Source organism: Scyliorhinus canicula, chromosome 19 (assembly GCF_902713615.1).
Source record: "Scyliorhinus canicula chromosome 19, sScyCan1.1, whole genome shotgun sequence".
Lineage (NCBI taxonomy): Eukaryota > Metazoa > Chordata > Chondrichthyes > Carcharhiniformes > Scyliorhinidae > Scyliorhinus > Scyliorhinus canicula.
In genome coordinates, this window is record NC_052164.1 from 80,903,364 (window position 1) to 80,920,618 (window position 17,255).

Sequence of the window (17,255 nt, forward strand, 5' to 3'; positions counted from 1 at the left end):
ACAAAGAACACTTCAGTCAGAAAAGTTAACTGGAGGAAAGCCAACTTCAATAGGGTAAGGAATGGATCTTGGCCAGATAAATTAGAACCAAAAGTTTACAGGAAACAAGTTAACTGAACAATGGGCTATCTTTAATAAAGAGATAGTTTAGGCATTGTCAAGGTATACTTCCATGAAGGGGAAACAAGTTCGGAACCCCTAAATGACAAAATAGGTGGAGGTTATCATGAAGGAGAAAATGGGTGGCACGGTAGCACAGTGGTTAGCACTGTTGCTTCACAACGCCAGCGACCTGTGTTTGATTCCTGGCTTGGGTCACTGTCTGCAGAGTCTGCACGTTCTCCCCGTGTCTGCGTGGGTTTCCTCCGGGTGCTCTGGCTTCCTGCCACAAGTCCCGAAAGACGTGCTTGTTAGGTGAATTGGACATTGTGAATACTCCCTCAGTATAGTCGCCATAGTGTGGTAACTTGGGGATTTTCACTGTAACTTCATTGCAGTGTTAATGCAAGCCTACTTATGACACTAATAAAGATTATTATTATGTATGCAGATACGATATAGGAGCAGAATTAGGCCATTCGGCCCATCAGTTCTGCTCCACCATTCTATCATGACATATGATAGATGTCAAGTGAATAATACAACCAAGAACCAGGCTGAATATATGGAGAAGTTAAAAAGTAAGAGAAGCAAAGCGGGATTATGAAAAGAAACTGGCAGTTAACAGGGTTCAGGAAAAACTATGCACAATAATGTTTTAGCATATATGGGGCCCATATTGATCACATAAGGCAGTCTTCTATCCTCTTCTTAAAGAAAAGGGGGTTAGATCTTAACATTGCAAGTAATTTCAAGACTTGTAATGATTGCAAGTGTTATAATCTGAAAAATGTTGTCAATGGCGAATACGCAGAGGAAGGATGACGATAAGTTGAGTCTGTAACATTCTACTGTTTGCCATGTGTGAGACAACAAAAATAAATGTAATCTTAAACTAGATTATTGCATCATAAAGTTATTGCTACAGCGTTAAATCATTGCTAAGAGTAAGGTTGTAGAGTATTTTGCCAGTGTTAAAGATGTTGAAATTAACAACAATCAACTAATCAGGTTAATAGGACTTACTCCTTAAAAGTTCTTTTTTTTCCTCCAACTGTTGTGCATCAAAATTCCACGAACCTAACCTTCCAACCTTCCTGTCATCAGTGTCACAGAATTGTTTTTCAAAAGTTTTGATATGTCTCAATAGCCTATTTATAAAAGGTGAGTATAAACTAGTGTTTATTACCAATTTTACTAATTCAGTCGGATCTGCTCTGTAATCTGGCTTTGCAACACATATAAAAATATGCCATATGGCTGAGCTAGTCGCTGACACTGCAATGAAGTCACTGTGAAAAGCCCCTAGTCTCCACATTCTGACGCCTGTTCGGGTACACAGAGGGAGAATTCAGAATGTCCAAATTACCTAATATTATGGGCGGGATTCTCTGGTCCCCCAGCCCAGTGTTTTCCGGCAGCGGGCTGTTTGCTGGCAGCAGGATTCTTTCTTTCCGCCACTTGTCAATGGTATTTCCCATTGAAGCCACCCCACAACGCCAAGAAATCCACGGGCAGGGGTGCACTGCCAGTGGGAAAAGAAAATTCCAACGGCTGCAGAATGCCAGCCATGTTGGTGTTCCAGCTGGAGGGTTGCATGGAGTTAAATGTAGCAATAAATATAGGTTCAAAATCAATTTCCATGTAAATGCTCACTATTCATACAGGCTCAATACCTAAAATGTCGACCCAATTCAGTAGAGGTGCACAGCATGTAATATTTGCTCAATACTTACCTGATACAATTCTGGTTCTTTAGACTGATTAAACAGGATAGATTTTAGAAATTAAAAATATGAGGTGAAATTGAAGGTCTTGTGATATATCACTACCTCTGAGCCAGAAGCTCCGGCTTCGAGTCCCATTCCAAGACTCAATGGCCATGAAATGGGTGTTCAAAACATGGCCAAACAGGTTCATTATCAGCCTGCAAATACTTCTAAACCCATGTGGCAGGCAAAAGATCCAGAAAACCTTCTGTTCAGCCATGCTTGACATGGAGTAGACCCCCTCAAGCTATACAACCTCAAGCAACAGCTTAACCCTCTCTCCCCCCCCCCCCCTCCGCCATTGCACTCCAGTAAGTCAGCTGACTCATGCTGACCCCTGACCGCTCCCGCCTCTGCCTCCAATCCCCTTTTGGATTTCCCATCCAGATCACCAGCCCTCCCCCCACCAAAGTGGGGTAGTGACAGTCCCCCCGTCCCCCCCACCCCCCTGCACCCCATATAGACCAATGCGCACATCGAGCAGAGTAGCCCCCCCCCCCTCACTTCAGGTACCCCCCCCCCACACCATTTCACGGGGAAAAGCCACGCTCCCTACCTGCGCCGACCCCACCCCCTGTGGCGCAGTTCCTTTTAACTGCAACCTCACCCCCAGTCCCCAGGGGCCCCGGGCTACGGGCCCACCCATTCCAAAGAAAACGCGGGGGGAAAGAAAATAAACCCCACCCGAACAAGCATCGCTCCCACTCCATCACCAACATCCCACATAACATACTGCAAACCATTAATTCAAGTCCAGCTTCTCGTTTCTGATAAAAGTCCACGTCTCAACCGGACATATCAAAATAGTGGTGTCGGTCCTGGTATGTGACCCACAGTCTCGCCGGCTGTAACAGCCCGAACTTCACCCCCGTGGAGGATCGCCTTAGCCCGATCTTGCCTGCTTCTTGCACAGCTCTGCACTCCAGTCCAGATAGATACGGATCTCGGTATTCTCCCACCTGCTACTCCGCTCCTTCTTCGCCCATCGCAGGACACACTCCCTATCAGTGAAACGGTGAAACCTCACCACCATCGCTCTCGGCGGTTCGTTCGCCCTCGGCCTCCTTGCCAGGACTCTGTGCGCTCCATCCAGCTCCAGGGGCCTCGGGAAGGCCCCCGCGCCCATCAGCGTGCTCAGCACCATGGTCACATACGCCCCAGCATCCGACCCCTCCACGCCTTCAGGGAGACCCAGAATCCGCAGGTTCTGCCTCCTCGACCTGTTCACCAGGTCCTCCAGCTTCTCCTGCCATTTTTTGTGAAGCGTCTCGTTCTCGTGCGCTTCTACTTTAACCGCCAGGCCTAGAATCTCGTCCTGTTGTCAGAAACCTTCTGCTGCACCTCCTTAATCGCCGTCCCCTGCATCTTCTGGGTCTCCACCAACCTTTCAATCGAAGCCTTCATAGGGGCCAGCATCTCCGCCTTCAAGTCAGCAAAGCAGCTTTTTAAAAACTCCTGCTGCTCCCGCGACCACTGGGCCCACGCTGCCTGGTCCCCGCCGCCATCTTGTTTTTTCGCGCCCCGTTCTCCTCTCTGCTCTAAAGCCACTTTTTTGACCACTCCTGGTCCACTCCATACTGTGCTGGGGGACCCTCACTGCTACCTTTCCACACCAGGAATCGTCGAACAAATGCCGCTGAGGTTCCTTAAAAGGGCCTAAAAGTCCGTTATCGGCGGGAGCTGCCGACCGTGCGACCTACCCAGGCATAGCCGCAACCAGAAGTGCCACATGTTAACAATTCTTTTTTTTTTTTTTATTTATTTTTTTTAAATAGATTTAGATTACCCAATTATTTTTTCTATTAAGGGGCAATTTAGCGTGGCCAATCCACCTACTCTGCACATTTTTGGGTTGTGGGGGTGAAACCCACGCAGACACGGTGTTAACAATTCTTAACGAAAATGGACTACCTACGCCACAATATGTTGAACACTATTTACTAGTCAAGGCTTTCCCGTGGCATAATCTCTGAATAAAGTCTATGTGAATTAATACCTGAACAAAACATGAAGGTCACTGAAAAAGAGCAAATCATATTTATCATTCACTGAATAATTATACTTTGAACCTTTCACAAATGTAGTGGTAAAATGGAAGTACAAAAGTTTTAGCCTGATGGTGTAATTTTACAATTCTTGACAATGCGTTTTTATGCACACAAATCATGCAGATTATAGAAAAACCATGGTTAATGCATTATCCAGGTTTCTTTTTAATTACTTTTTTCAAACATCCCATTTTAGAATGCAATGAACATGATTGCATGAATATATTGAAACTGAATCCAATTTGTACAGGATACATAAATCATTTATTAGTTAGTGGTCTGCAATTTAGAGGCTACTGTATTTCTACGGTATGCTAACCACTGATCTCACCATTAACCAGCACAGCTTGTCCTCTGAAAGATAGTCTATTTCGGATACTGCTTATTCATGATATTCATGTGCAAGAAATTATAATGAGTTTCACATGACTCTCGGTGTCAGTTGAGAGTAGCCTGTCAACTCAGATCCACCAGATCACAGAAAGGTATTATCGTTCTAAATATGCATTTTTCCTAACCAAGTTATAATGCTAATCTGTGGTGCCTCCCAGAGGCCACCAAATGCAATGTGCAACATTCCACCAACATCACATGTCAACAGCTACTTAAAAATCAATTGTTTACCTAGAGCTATCTCTTGATTAATCTGATGTCTTTCCAGACCAAAAAATATCATTACTCCCATGGGAAAAAAATATTTATTTTTCCAGAAAACATTAACTATATTAATGTGGCTGAGTTAACAATGACATATTTCATTTATAGAAAATAATCTATTCTGACTACTGTGATCATTTGAAAAGGTAAATATTAAAAGGGATAAGAAATCAACAATTTGCATTTTCTTACCTGGGAAAATAAATTACATTTGGCACCACCTATCGACTCTAACTAATAGTTATTTTAAATCAGCACATTGACTGGCGCTCCTAATAAGATTAATATGGTTTACAGCTTCAGTTGTATTCAATAAAAAATAAACCATGGAAGTTCAGATAATGATGAATGTTTCTGAACAGGAGTAAATAGAGTTGGACATTAGAACAATAGAGTCAAAATAACTTTCAGGAATTCAAAATCAATGTTGGCTATCCGACTTTCTAGTGGCAGTCTTCCATCTCGTCAGTCGATGATTTGCACTGTTGTGGTCTGTATTCAAAATAGCCTGGTGTGCGACTTCTGGTGGCGACATGTAGGTAGAGGTTGCACGTTGGGTGGCTCCTGCAAGAGTTTTTATTTTTTGGCCCTTTTTGCCCAGATTCTGGGGAGAATTTTTATATGATTGATTGTTAGAAAAGTTATCGCAACCAACAGATGTCAAAAAGAATTCGGGAAGAAAGTCTACGAGCGAAAGTCCGCAGGTGCGCTCGGTGGGGAGCTCAGTAGGAGGAAAGATGGCAGGTGCAAGCTCACCGGTGGGGAGGAGCCCAAAACAGTGGATAAACTGGCCGGGGTGATAGCGGGGGAGTTTGAGCAGCTGTTTTCCAAGCTCTTTGGCAGGCATCGAAAGGAGATGATGGCCTCACTCAATTAGTGGGTGCATGAGACTCTTGCGCCGATGAAGAAGGCTGTGGCAAAGACATCGACGGAAGTGTGGCAGCAAGGAGGGTTGTTGAAGGGGCTGGAGGAGTCATTTTCGCAGCACAGCAACCAGGAGCTTCAGAGGATGGTGGAGAGTAACAAAGGGCTGAGAGCCAAAGTGGAGGACCTGGAGTACAGGCCTCAAAGGCGGAATCTGAGAGTCGTGGCTAAGGGGATGGAGGGCCGGAGGCCGACAGAGTATTTTGGGTGCTGGGAGGTTGCATTCAAAGCTGGTTAAATATTAAAATGCGTATAACCATACTTTTCCACATTAGTAGGTCATTTTACTTAACTTAAACAATAGTCTAACTATTCTCCAACATTTCTTAATCCTTCCACTTCGGTGAAGATCCCCCAAACCCTGGACAGCAACTAAATCAACAAGATAATGTTATAACCTGCCTGTTTACCACTGGCTAGGGACTAATGACAATCCTTTGGGAGTATGAGCTTCCCCAATGAGGGGGACAGAGAAATCATGAGCAGATTCCCTGCATAAATAAAGCTGGCCAGTTTGGAACCAGATAGAGGAGAGTGAGCAGCAAGGGAAGTTGCTGCTGTATTATATATATATATATATATGTTATTGTAAATAAATGTTATTTCTTTCAATCCTTCAATTTGTGCTGGATTCTTCGTGGCCTTCACAAAACTGGTGACAAGGGTTAAAGTGAATAGCTGTCTACACTGCTGAAGCCACCTCCCTGGATTTTTGTTGGATACAGGTTGGAAGTTGTTTTCTTTTACACCATGCCTCTCTGTGGACGTTTGGATGTTTTTGACGCTGCACTGGAAAGCTGGAACCAGTACGCATAACGGATGCGTTACTATTTCCGGGCAAACAACATCACCAAAAACGAGCGCCAGGTGGTCATATTGCTCACTGCCTGCGGCCCGCATTCGTTTGGGATGATTAGGAGCCTTATGTACCCAGCTGCGCCGGACACCAAAACGTTTGATGAACTTGTGAACTTAGTGGGGCAACATTTTCACCCAACCCCATCCACAATAGTCCAACGTTACCAGTTTAATACCGCTGAGAGGACCCCAGGAGAATCCCTTGCCGAATTCCTATCCAGGCTACGCAGGATTGCGGAGTACTGTGACTATGGTGAGACCTTGTCAGAAATGTTACGCGACTGTTTGGTTTGCGGTATTAACAATGCGGCCACCCAGAGAAAGCTGTAAGCTGAGCCAACATTGAATTTTCAGCAGGCCATTCAAATAGTATTGTCCCGAGAGAGCGCAGAGCGGGGAATGCAGGAGATACAGGGAATGGAGGTGCACGTCTTGGGGTGCAACCCCTTCTGGTCCGAAAGCGTCCCCCCGCATCCCTGCGGAACCTTGGACGAGGCGACGTCCGGATCGACGCCAGTGGCCGTCGGACATTCCTCCCCAAAGGAAGCCTTCTCCAGAACCAATGGATGATGAGCCATGTCCGTGTCAGACTTGTGGGCACCGGCCCCGTCGCGGACGCCAGTCCTGGGGACGGCAGAGGTGCTGTCGTTCCGACAGAAACTGGGGCCTGTCCAGGGGCCGTACCTTCCATTTATATGAACCTGCGGTGACTACTCCCGAGGACGTGGAGATGGAGGACGAATGCCTGCAGCTGCATTGTGTGGCAGCTCCCCGTGTGGCCCCCATTAAGGTGACAGTACGGGTCAATGGTCACCTGCTTGAAATGGAGTTGGACGCTGGCGCAGCGGTCTCCGTGATCGCCTAGAGGACATTCGACCGCATCAAGCAGGGTATACAGACTCTTACATTAACCGACACAGGCCAGGTTGGCCACCTACAGGGGAAACCATTGGACATTGCAGGAACTACAATGACCCCTGTTGTTTATGGACGCCAGGAGGGGTGTTTCCCACTTATTGTGGTGTGCGGCTACGGGCCCAGCCTGTTGGGTCGGGACTGATTGCACCATTTGCGGCTGCAGTGACAGCATATCCTCCAAACAGTTTCTGGTGGGTTGACTGAGGTGCTAGGACAATACTAGATGTATTCTAGATGTATTTGGGGAAAATAAAAGGGGCCGTAGCCGTATCCAAGTCGAACCAGGTGCCACGCCGCGCTATTTCCGGGCGCGCCCGGTGCCTTATGCCTTGCTCGAGAAGGTAGGAGGGGAGCTCACAGAGGATCTCTGCGTGAAGCTTGCAGGTAGACTCTCATTCGCAAAATTAGATATGAGTCACGCCTACCTACAGTTGGAGCTGGATCCTGCCTCCCGGTAATATGTAACGATTAATACACACCGGGGCCTGTATGAATATACACGGTTGCTCTTTGGAGTATCCTCTGCCTGCACTACTTTTCAATGCGTCATGGAGGGCATTTTGAGAGGTTTGCCACGTTTCGCTGTCTACTTAGATGACATTTTGATTACAGGGATGTCGGAGCAGGAACATTTGGAAAATTTGGAGGCTGGCCTTAGACGCTTTTCGGAGGCTGGAGTCCGTTTATGTCATACAAAGTGCGTCTTTCAGGCGAAGGAAGTAGTCTACCTGGGTTACTGGTTGGACCGCGAAGGTTTGCATCCCATCGCAGAGAAGGTTTGCATCCCATCGCAGAGAAGGTACGTCGAATTCAACAGGCCTCCGCCCCGACTGACACTTTGCATCTTCATTTTTTTCTTGGCCTCGTGAACTATTACGGGAAGTTCCTCCCCAATCTGGCAACTACGCTGGCCCCGTTGCACCTTCTGCTAAAGAAGAATCACACCGGTCAGCCGCAAGAAACCGTTTCCGGCGGGTAAAACAACAATTGTCGTCGTCTGGATTACTAAACCACTATGATCCTGGAAAGCCTTTGCTCATCACATGTGATGCATCCCCGTACGGTATTGGGGCCGTCCTGTCCCACAAGATGGAGAACGGGGCCAAGCGGCCGATAGCTTTCGCCTCCCGCACATTGACTGCAGCGGAAATAAAGTACGCACAGATCAAGAAGGAGGGCCTGCCGGTGGTCTTTGCGGTGTAACGCTTCCACCAGTACGTATATGGCCGCCACTTCATTATCGTAAATGATCATAAGCTGCTGGGACTTTTCCGAGAGGATAAGCCAATACCGCCCATTGCTTCGGCACGGATCCAGCGGTGTTTGTTGCTCGCTGCCTACGAGTATTCTCTGGAGCACAAACCAGGAACCCAGATAGCGAATGCCACACACTGAGCCGATTGCCTTTATTGACCGGCCCATGTTGATCCCCACGACTGGTGAGATGGCTGCAACCCTAAATTCTATGGACACCTTGCCTGTCACGGCATCACAGTGGACCCAGACGGAGTGAGTCCTGTCAAAGGTTCGGCACATAGTCCTGTATGGTGGGCAGCATAGACAGCTCCCAGGCGAGTTGCGGGCATTTTCCTCCAAGCTGTCAGAATTTAGCGTGGAAGACGGTATCCTCTTGTGGGGGTCGCGTTTGATTGTCCCGGGAAAAGGACAGGAGCTAATACTAAGAGACTTGCACAATGGGCATCCAGGTGTGACCAAAATGAAAATGTTGGCCCAGAGTTATGGCTGGTGGCCAGGCCTTGACACCGACATTGAGAAGGTGGCCCAAAACTGCTCCATTTGCCAGGAGCATCAGAAGCTTCCGCCGGCAGTGCCCCTACATCACTGGGAATGGCCAGGGCAGCCTTGGGCGCGCTTGCATGCGTATTTCACCAGCCCCTTTTCAAGGATCCACGTTCCTTCTATTAATCGATACCCAGTCTCAATGGCTAGAGGTGCATGACACGGTAGGCACAACGTCTTGCGCAACAATCGAGAAGATGCGTTTGCCTTTCAGTACACATGGCCTCCTCGAGGTGCTGGTCACGGACAACTGCACTCTGTTCACAAGTGAGGAGTTTGCGAGGTTCATGAAGGTGAACGGCATACACCATATCCGCACAGCCCCATACCACCCGGCTTCAAATGGGTTGGCGGAGCGCGCAGTGCAGGCATTCAAACGAGGCCTAAAGAAGCAGTCTTTCGGTTCGATGGACACGAGACTGGCTCATTTTTTGTTTTCATATAGGACCACCCCACATGTGGTGACTGGGGTAGCTCCCGCAGAACTCCTAATTGGCCGGAGACTTCGCACCCACCTTAGCATGGTTTTCCCGGACACAAAAGTACGCCGCACACAGGAACAGCAGGGACATGGTTTTTCTCAACATTGGCCGATTCGGCAGTTTGCGCCCGGTGACCCAGTGTTCGTTCGGAATTTTGCTGGTGGTGCCCAGTGGGTCCGTGGCGTAATCTTTCGCCAAACGGGCCCTATCTCTTACCAGGTGCAAGCCCAGGGTCATCTCCAGTGCAAGCATGTAGACCACGTTCGGTCCAGAAGACCATCCCTTCCAAAGATTCCCCACCCCCAGAGCTCATTTCTACAGCCACAGAGAATGTATTCCTCACAATCTTCCTCTGGTGCCGCAATCAAAGCCTGCACAGGTCATTGCAGAACCGCATGGAGATAGAGACGCCAAGATGACAGAGGCAGCAGACTCCGACTCCGAGATGGAGACATAGGATGCCTCAGAGGGGGAATCCTCGGGCCCACTGGCAGTGGATGTACAACCGTTACGCCGTTCATCACGGAAGCGCTGTTCTCCGTTTCGTTACACGCCGCCCGATCCAGCGCCTCGTGCAAATGGTGTCCAGCCTGCGGCAAAACGAGTCCGACGCCCTCCTTCGCCAGGGTCTTCGGTGGATTCCTTGCACTTTGGGGGGGGATGTTATAACCTGCCTGCTTACCACTGGCTGGGGACTAATGTCAATCCCACAATCCTTTGCGAGTATGAGCTTCCCCAATGAGGGGGGCACAGAAATCATTTGCAGATTCCCTGCATAAATAAAGCTGGTCAGTTTGGAACTGGCTAGAGGAGAGTGAGCAACAAGGGAAGTTGCTGCTGGCTGCTGTTGTGTGTATATATATATATATATATATATATATGTTATTGGAAATAAATGTTATATTTCTTTCTATCCTTCAATTCGTGCTGGATTCTTCGTGGCTCTCACAAAAGATAACTAAGGAATATATTTTCCACTTTTAGAATGAGGTACAGAATTTCTAATTTTTCATTTATTTTAGTGGCAGTGAATTGAAAATACTGATTACAAAGAATTTACAGCACACACAAAGGGCTTTCAACACAATTGGCCTATGTCAGTGCTCCACACAAGCCTTCTTAATCTAACCTACTCAATCTAATCCTGTCTGCACAGCCTTCTGTTACTTTCTCCCTTGCTTCATCATATTGTAGTTAAACCATAAGTTGCACTTTCACTTGCTTTAATTTATTTAATTACACAGTGAATTTACCCAGCTGCACAACTGTTAAGGAAGTAAATTGTCCGCTGAACAATAGCATTTTTAAATATGCTAACTCCAGTGCAGATTATTTATCTTTAGTAACAGGAATAATGGAGTATAAAGATTTTTAGTCATTTCAGTTTTCTGATAATATGTTTGTTGCATGGAATTTCATCGGCTTAACAGACAGAAACATTCAATTGGGAGTGATGCACAGTAAGTTAATTTTGCATTTCTCAAGTGGTTTAACAGCACTTAGCTGCTAAGTAAAAGACGAATAGCCAAGGTAATTAATAATAATTTCATAATAATCTTTATTAGTGCCACAAGTAGGCTTACATTAACACTGCAATGAAGTTACTGTGAAAATCCCCTGGTCACCACATTCCGGCGCCTGCTCGGGTACACAGAGGGAGAATTCAGAATGTCCAATTCACCTAACAAGCACATCTTTTAGGACTTGTGGGAGGAAACAGGGGCACCCGGAGGAAACCCACGCAGCCACGGGGAGAACGTGCAGACTCTGCACAGACAGTGACCTGAGCCAGGAAGCAAACCCTGGTCCCTGGTGCTGTGAAACAAAGATATTAACCACTGTGCTGCTATGACACAGTAACTAACTTCAGAGGATAGGACACTGGAAACTAAGCAAAGTCCATACAGCCTGATTCACTGACGTAGTTATTTCTAGATTTTTAAAATATTTTATTTATAGATCAGAATATTTGCTTTATTGCGTGAAATTAAAGTCTTGAGTTTCGAGATCAGAAATAATATTTAAGGTGGTGGATGGGCTGCCAATCAAACAGACTTCTTTGTCCTGAATAGTATTGAGTTTCTTGAGTATTATTGTAAATGCACACATCCAAGCAAAATGAGAGCATTCCATCATACTCCTGTGTATCGTTGGTGAGAGGGAAGCTTTGGGGAGTTAGGTGGGTCCCTCTAAACCAGCCTCTGACCTGTTCCTGTAGCCTGAAGGCATGTATGCAGCTGGTCTAGTTAAGCCCCTGGTCAGTGCTGACCCTAGGAAATTGATGATTGAGGCTTCAGTAGTTGTAATTCAATGTCAAAAATAGGGGGTTCGACTTTCTTACTGGATATGGTCATTGTTTGCCGTATGAATGGTGTGTAGTTGATTTGTCACTTAACAGCATTACCCTGGATGTTGCCCCAGTTTTGTTGCATGTGGCATTTTGTACCATGCTCAAACAGCTCATATATTTAGTATTGCATCTCAATAATACCTTAAACATTCACAGGCACTGTCCAACTGCTTCTGTGAGATGGTATAAGCCACAATATGTTTAAAATTTACTGACGGTGAGTGTCCCTAAATCTACTTAATTTAATTTGGAACGTAGGTATCGATTAGAGCGGCTATTATGACCAGGATAAAGAGGTTTTTTTCATTTATGGGATGTGGACATCACTGGTTAGGCCAGTATTTATTTCCCATCTGTAACTGGCCTTGAGAAGGTGGTGATCTGCCTTCTTGAATCGGTGCAGTCCATATGTTTTACCCACAGTGCTGTTGGAAAGGGAGTTTCTGGATTTTGACCCAGCAACAGTGAAGCAACATCAATATAGTTCCATGTTATGATGGTGTGGGGCTTGGACGGGAACTTGCAGGTGATGGTTCCCATGCATCTGCTGTCTTTGTCCTTCCAGGTGGTAGAGGTCACGGTTTGGAGGGAGCTGTTAAAAGAGTGTTTATGAGTTGCTTCATGTACATTCCTCATTTTTGTGTCAGGAGGCACGGTTATCAACCAAAATTTTCTGTATGATTTCCAAGAGTTGCAAAGCATGACACAGGTTTGCTATGTATAGAAAGTGAGAGGTAAGTGCACAATGGGCAGATAAACTAAATAAAAAAACTGGTTCTTGCTTTTTGTTGGGAACAGTTTCCACTCCGTTTTTATGAAGTAGTGAGGACCAACTACTAGTCTTGTGCATTATTCCAATGAAAGAGGACCGTCACCAACAATAGTTTACATTATACTGGCTCAACTCCTTAATCTTTTCTCATTCTCCAGGACTTCCATAATACTTGCATCTTTAATAATACTATAATAATAATCTTTATTAGTGTCACAAGTAGCCTTAAACTATCACTGCAATGAAGTTACTGTGAAAATCACCTCGTAGCCACACTACGCGCCTGTTCGGGTACACTGAGGAAGAATTCAGAATGTCCAAATCACCTAACAAGCACATCTTTCAGAATTTGTGGGAGGAAGCCGGAGCACCCAAAGGAAACCCATGCAGACATGGGGAGAACGTGCAGACCGGCACAAACAGTGACCCAAGCCTGGCACTGTGAAGCAACAGTGCTAATCACTGCTACCATGCCACCCATCTTGAATCACAAAGCATAAAACAGACTAAAGCACTAATACAAATAAGTTATGCTTCTTTCCCAACTTGACCCTCTCCATTTCTTTCTGGAAATCTAGGAAAACAGCTCTTGTGAATTTATTTTTTATTCCCTCAACAGCTGTCCTTCATGGAAGCTAAGATCACATTCTACTAAACAATGGTTCTCATTCTGGACTCCAATTCTGAATCATTACTAAAAGATTGGAGACTGGGTATATAACCCCATGAGCTACCAAGAGTCTCAAATACTCCATTGTCCGGCAAATCAGTGTTACTGCATAAAGAAAACACTTGTAGAGTAGAGCCTATAATTGACGATATTTGTTATCTAAAATTGTGAAATAAACTAGCACACAGAGGAATATCTAAAAAAAAACATTCTTATGCTAGCTGGCTTAAATGTTTTTCAATCTGATAAAAAGTATATAGTACTGAAATTACTAAAGGAGAACAATAAAAAGAATGAAAGTGTTCAGTTGATTGTGACGTAATTGATTATTCACTCTCCTATGTGGAAAAATTACTATTTTACAGTTTCCTTTTGAGGTGAGTTAAAGAGAAACAACGGTCATAGAAATTTTCAGTCGTTCTAAACATTGGACTGAACTTTCCTCTAAAACTGTAAATCATTTTTTTAAAAACTTAGTGTACCCAATTTTTTTTTTCTATTAAGGGGCAATTTTGCATGGCCAATTTACCTACTCTGCACATCTTTTGGGTTGTGGGGGTGAGACCGACGCAAACACGGGGAGAATGTGCAAACTCCACACGGACAGTACCTGGGGCTGAGGTCGAACCTGGGCCCTCGGCGCCGTGAGGCAGCAGTGCTAACCACTGTGCCACCATGCCGCCCCATGATTTAAATTATGTTAACAACTGGTACATATCCAATTTTGGAAACGTGTAGACCAGGTCATTTGAATTGGTGGGAGATTAAAACTATATGCAACAAAAACTTAAGGATGGGGTCAGTGTCCAAATAGGGTGACAAACATTGTGAAATCCTTTGGAAAGGCTCAAAATGAATCTCAATCCATTAGCATACTTTGACAAGGCTATGAGGAAGTGATCAACAAAGTTGGGGCTAGGAAACTGAAATCCGTGCGGATGCATAAGTTTGCGGACAGGTATCGGAACAGCAGCATCCAGTCCCGTCCATTTGGTATTTGAAGTCAATGTTATAACCCATCAGGTAGTTATAATGAAGATCATCCTTTGTGCTTCTCCAAAGCATCCTCCCCATAAAGTCTGTACTGAAGCTTGTTTGGAATGAAGTGAAAATAGGTTTGAGGCTGAAGGTGGCCCATAATGGCATGAGCTGCGTCAACCCCATGCATCTTCGTAGCAAGTGTTCTAACTCCAGATAGCACAACTCTGCGCCTGGCTCTCTGCTATTGGGACCGTCCAAAAACAATACATGTATTTACAAAAACATCCAAAAATGCGGCTTGCAATATCTTGGCAAGTGCGCCCAATCAGACTTTGCTGACCAATGATAACTCCAGTATGACTTCTTTCAAGCTTAAAAATAATTCAGCATAACTGTTAAGTCGGCCTTTGCCATACTTGTGCCATTAGGTGTTAAAGAACGCAAGCTCCAACAACTTACTGACACCAATGCCTTTCCAGGACCCTCCACATCTTCCCCTCCTGCTGACTCATTCCTTCAGCTAATCCCAATCCTGGCTGTGCATTCACTACATCTTATGACTTGCCCCAACTGATGCTGAATGTTCTGTACTCAGCAAAGGACTCACTTTTATCACCTCACCTCAATGAACTTTGGGTTCAGCACAATGCTTAACTTTTCGACCCCTGTCTACGTGCTCACTTCTTTGGGTAAGATCATCCACCCCCACACCCCCACCTACCCATTCATCCAATGGATTCTTTCACCCACTTCCAGTATTCTCCCTCTACCTGGACCCCACCCTCCAGCCTCATACTTGCTCTTGATCTTTTCATTGAGAACTGTCAGTACAACATCAGTCATCTCAATTGCTCCACCCCTCTCTCACACTCCAACCTGACAGGGCACTCAACCGGGTTCGACACATTTCCCACACCTCTGCCCTCACACCTTTTCCTCCCTCCCAGAACCAGGGTACGGTCCTCTTTGTCCTCACGTTCCACCCCACTAGCCTGCACATTCAAAGGTTCATCCTCTGACAACTCCAACACGATGCTATCACAAAACAAATCTTCACATACATTGGGGAGGCTAAACGCAGACTGGGTTGCTGCTTTGCGGAACACGTTCACGAAGCCCGCAAGCATTACCCCAACAGTCCTGTTGCTTGCCATTTTAATGCAGCATCTTGCTCTCATGACCACATATCCATCCTTGGCCTGCTTCAATGCTCCAGTGGAGCCCACAGCAAGCTACAGGAGCAGCATCTTACCTTCTGATTAGGCATGTTACAGCCCTCAGAATTCAACTTTGATGTCAACCACTTTATTGACTGTGGCCTTTCTCTTCCAACTTAAACCTCTATTTTAATACCCCATGCATTTTCTTTTTCTCAATGCAATCTCACCACCCCCAAACAGCATTCTCTGTTCTTGTTTCAGATTCCAACATTCACAGTATTTTAGGTTTTTGGGATATCGACTTTCAAAGGCATGCACTAATTTGTTATCAGTGAGGGGTTGTTACTTTTCTCTGCAGATGACTGCATACAGACACAGGCAGGTGGATATAGACTTCTTCCTTTTAAAAAAAACTTAAGGCTCTTGAAAATCTAATTTCTAGCAGGAAAAAGACTGCAGAAAAAAATAACAACAAATGCTTAAAAACTTGTGAATCAATCATTCTCCTGGTCCTCTTTACTTACTTCTGGGCACTACTCAGCATCATGTAAAACTGGTTCTCTAAAGACATGCTTGCCATTTAGAAATGGCTTGGGCTCAGTAAAGAAGTCAAGAAAAGACATGAGAGGTGTTTTGATAGTGATGCCATTTCATTTTAATACTATAATGAACTGCTCCTCACTTGACTCAAACCACCCAAGAATGTACAGCATGAGCGAAAGAGTATGAGACCTTCGTTAACACATTGCACCCTTTTTATTTCTGTGTAGCGAAATCTGGTGAACTGGTGCAAAGGCCCTATTAAACTTTCTCGCCATTCTTTTCCAAAGATGACTCATGTTGTTTATTCCTCTCCAAAGAATTGAGTAAAATGTCAGCTGAGGATATGCACTTCATTTGAAAAGACTATTCCTTCATATTTATCTCCGATGTGGGCTTTAATTTCATTGCTTTATTCGGCAGCCTTTTTAATAGAGATTAATTATTAAACGCAGGACAAATTGGTTCAAATAAACTACAAATCAGTCAAATCAATTATCATACAGTGCAGAGACATAGAAATACAAAACATTTTTCATTTCGCTCAGCAAACAATTGTGTATATCATTCCCTGTGGAAACACAATGTACAAAAGATATTCTAGATATTATACAACAGTTGTTTGAGGAGGAAATGAAATTAATTTTTCTCATTGCTCTTTTCCTAACATTTCGTAGAATTTACAATGCAGAAGGAGGCCATTCGGCCCATCGAGTCTGCACCAGCTCTTGGAAAGAGCACCCTACCCAAGCCCATACCTCCACCCTATCCCCATAGCCCAGTAACCCCATCTAACACTAAGGGCAATTTGGACCCTGAGGGCAATTTATCATGGCCAATCCACCTAACCCGCACATCTTTGGACTGTGGGAGGAAACCGGAGCACCCGGAGGAAACCCACGCACACACGGGGAGAACGTGCAGACTCCACACAGACAGTGACCCAAGCCGGAATCGAACCTGGGACCCTGGAGCTGTGAAGCATTTGTGCTAACCACTATGCTACCATGCTGCCCACTTTATAAGCTTGTTCTCATAAAATTAGCTTGGAAAGTGATTTTTCATAGCATGCTTTATCCTTCGACAAATGTAGTGCAGTTCAGATGAATTATGTGAAAGGCCTTGGCTATATAAATGCTAGTTGTTGGGACCGTTTTTTTTTAATGGTACTCCAGCATTCAATGTAGATAGGAAGTCAACTTCGCTTGAAACTTCTCTAAGCAACTG

The 17,255-nt window shown here is 45.2% G+C and overlaps 1 protein-coding gene and 1 pseudogene across 2 annotated transcripts in view; one reads left to right on the top strand and one right to left on the bottom strand.

The window, feature by feature from the left end:
* gramd1ba (GRAM domain containing 1Ba) overlaps positions 1-17,255 on the bottom strand; it is an 808,348-nt gene that overhangs the window by 604,756 nt on the left and 186,337 nt on the right. The gene's annotated exons all lie outside the window — the stretch shown is intronic.
* LOC119954073 lies at positions 8,835-9,579 on the top strand (annotated as a pseudogene).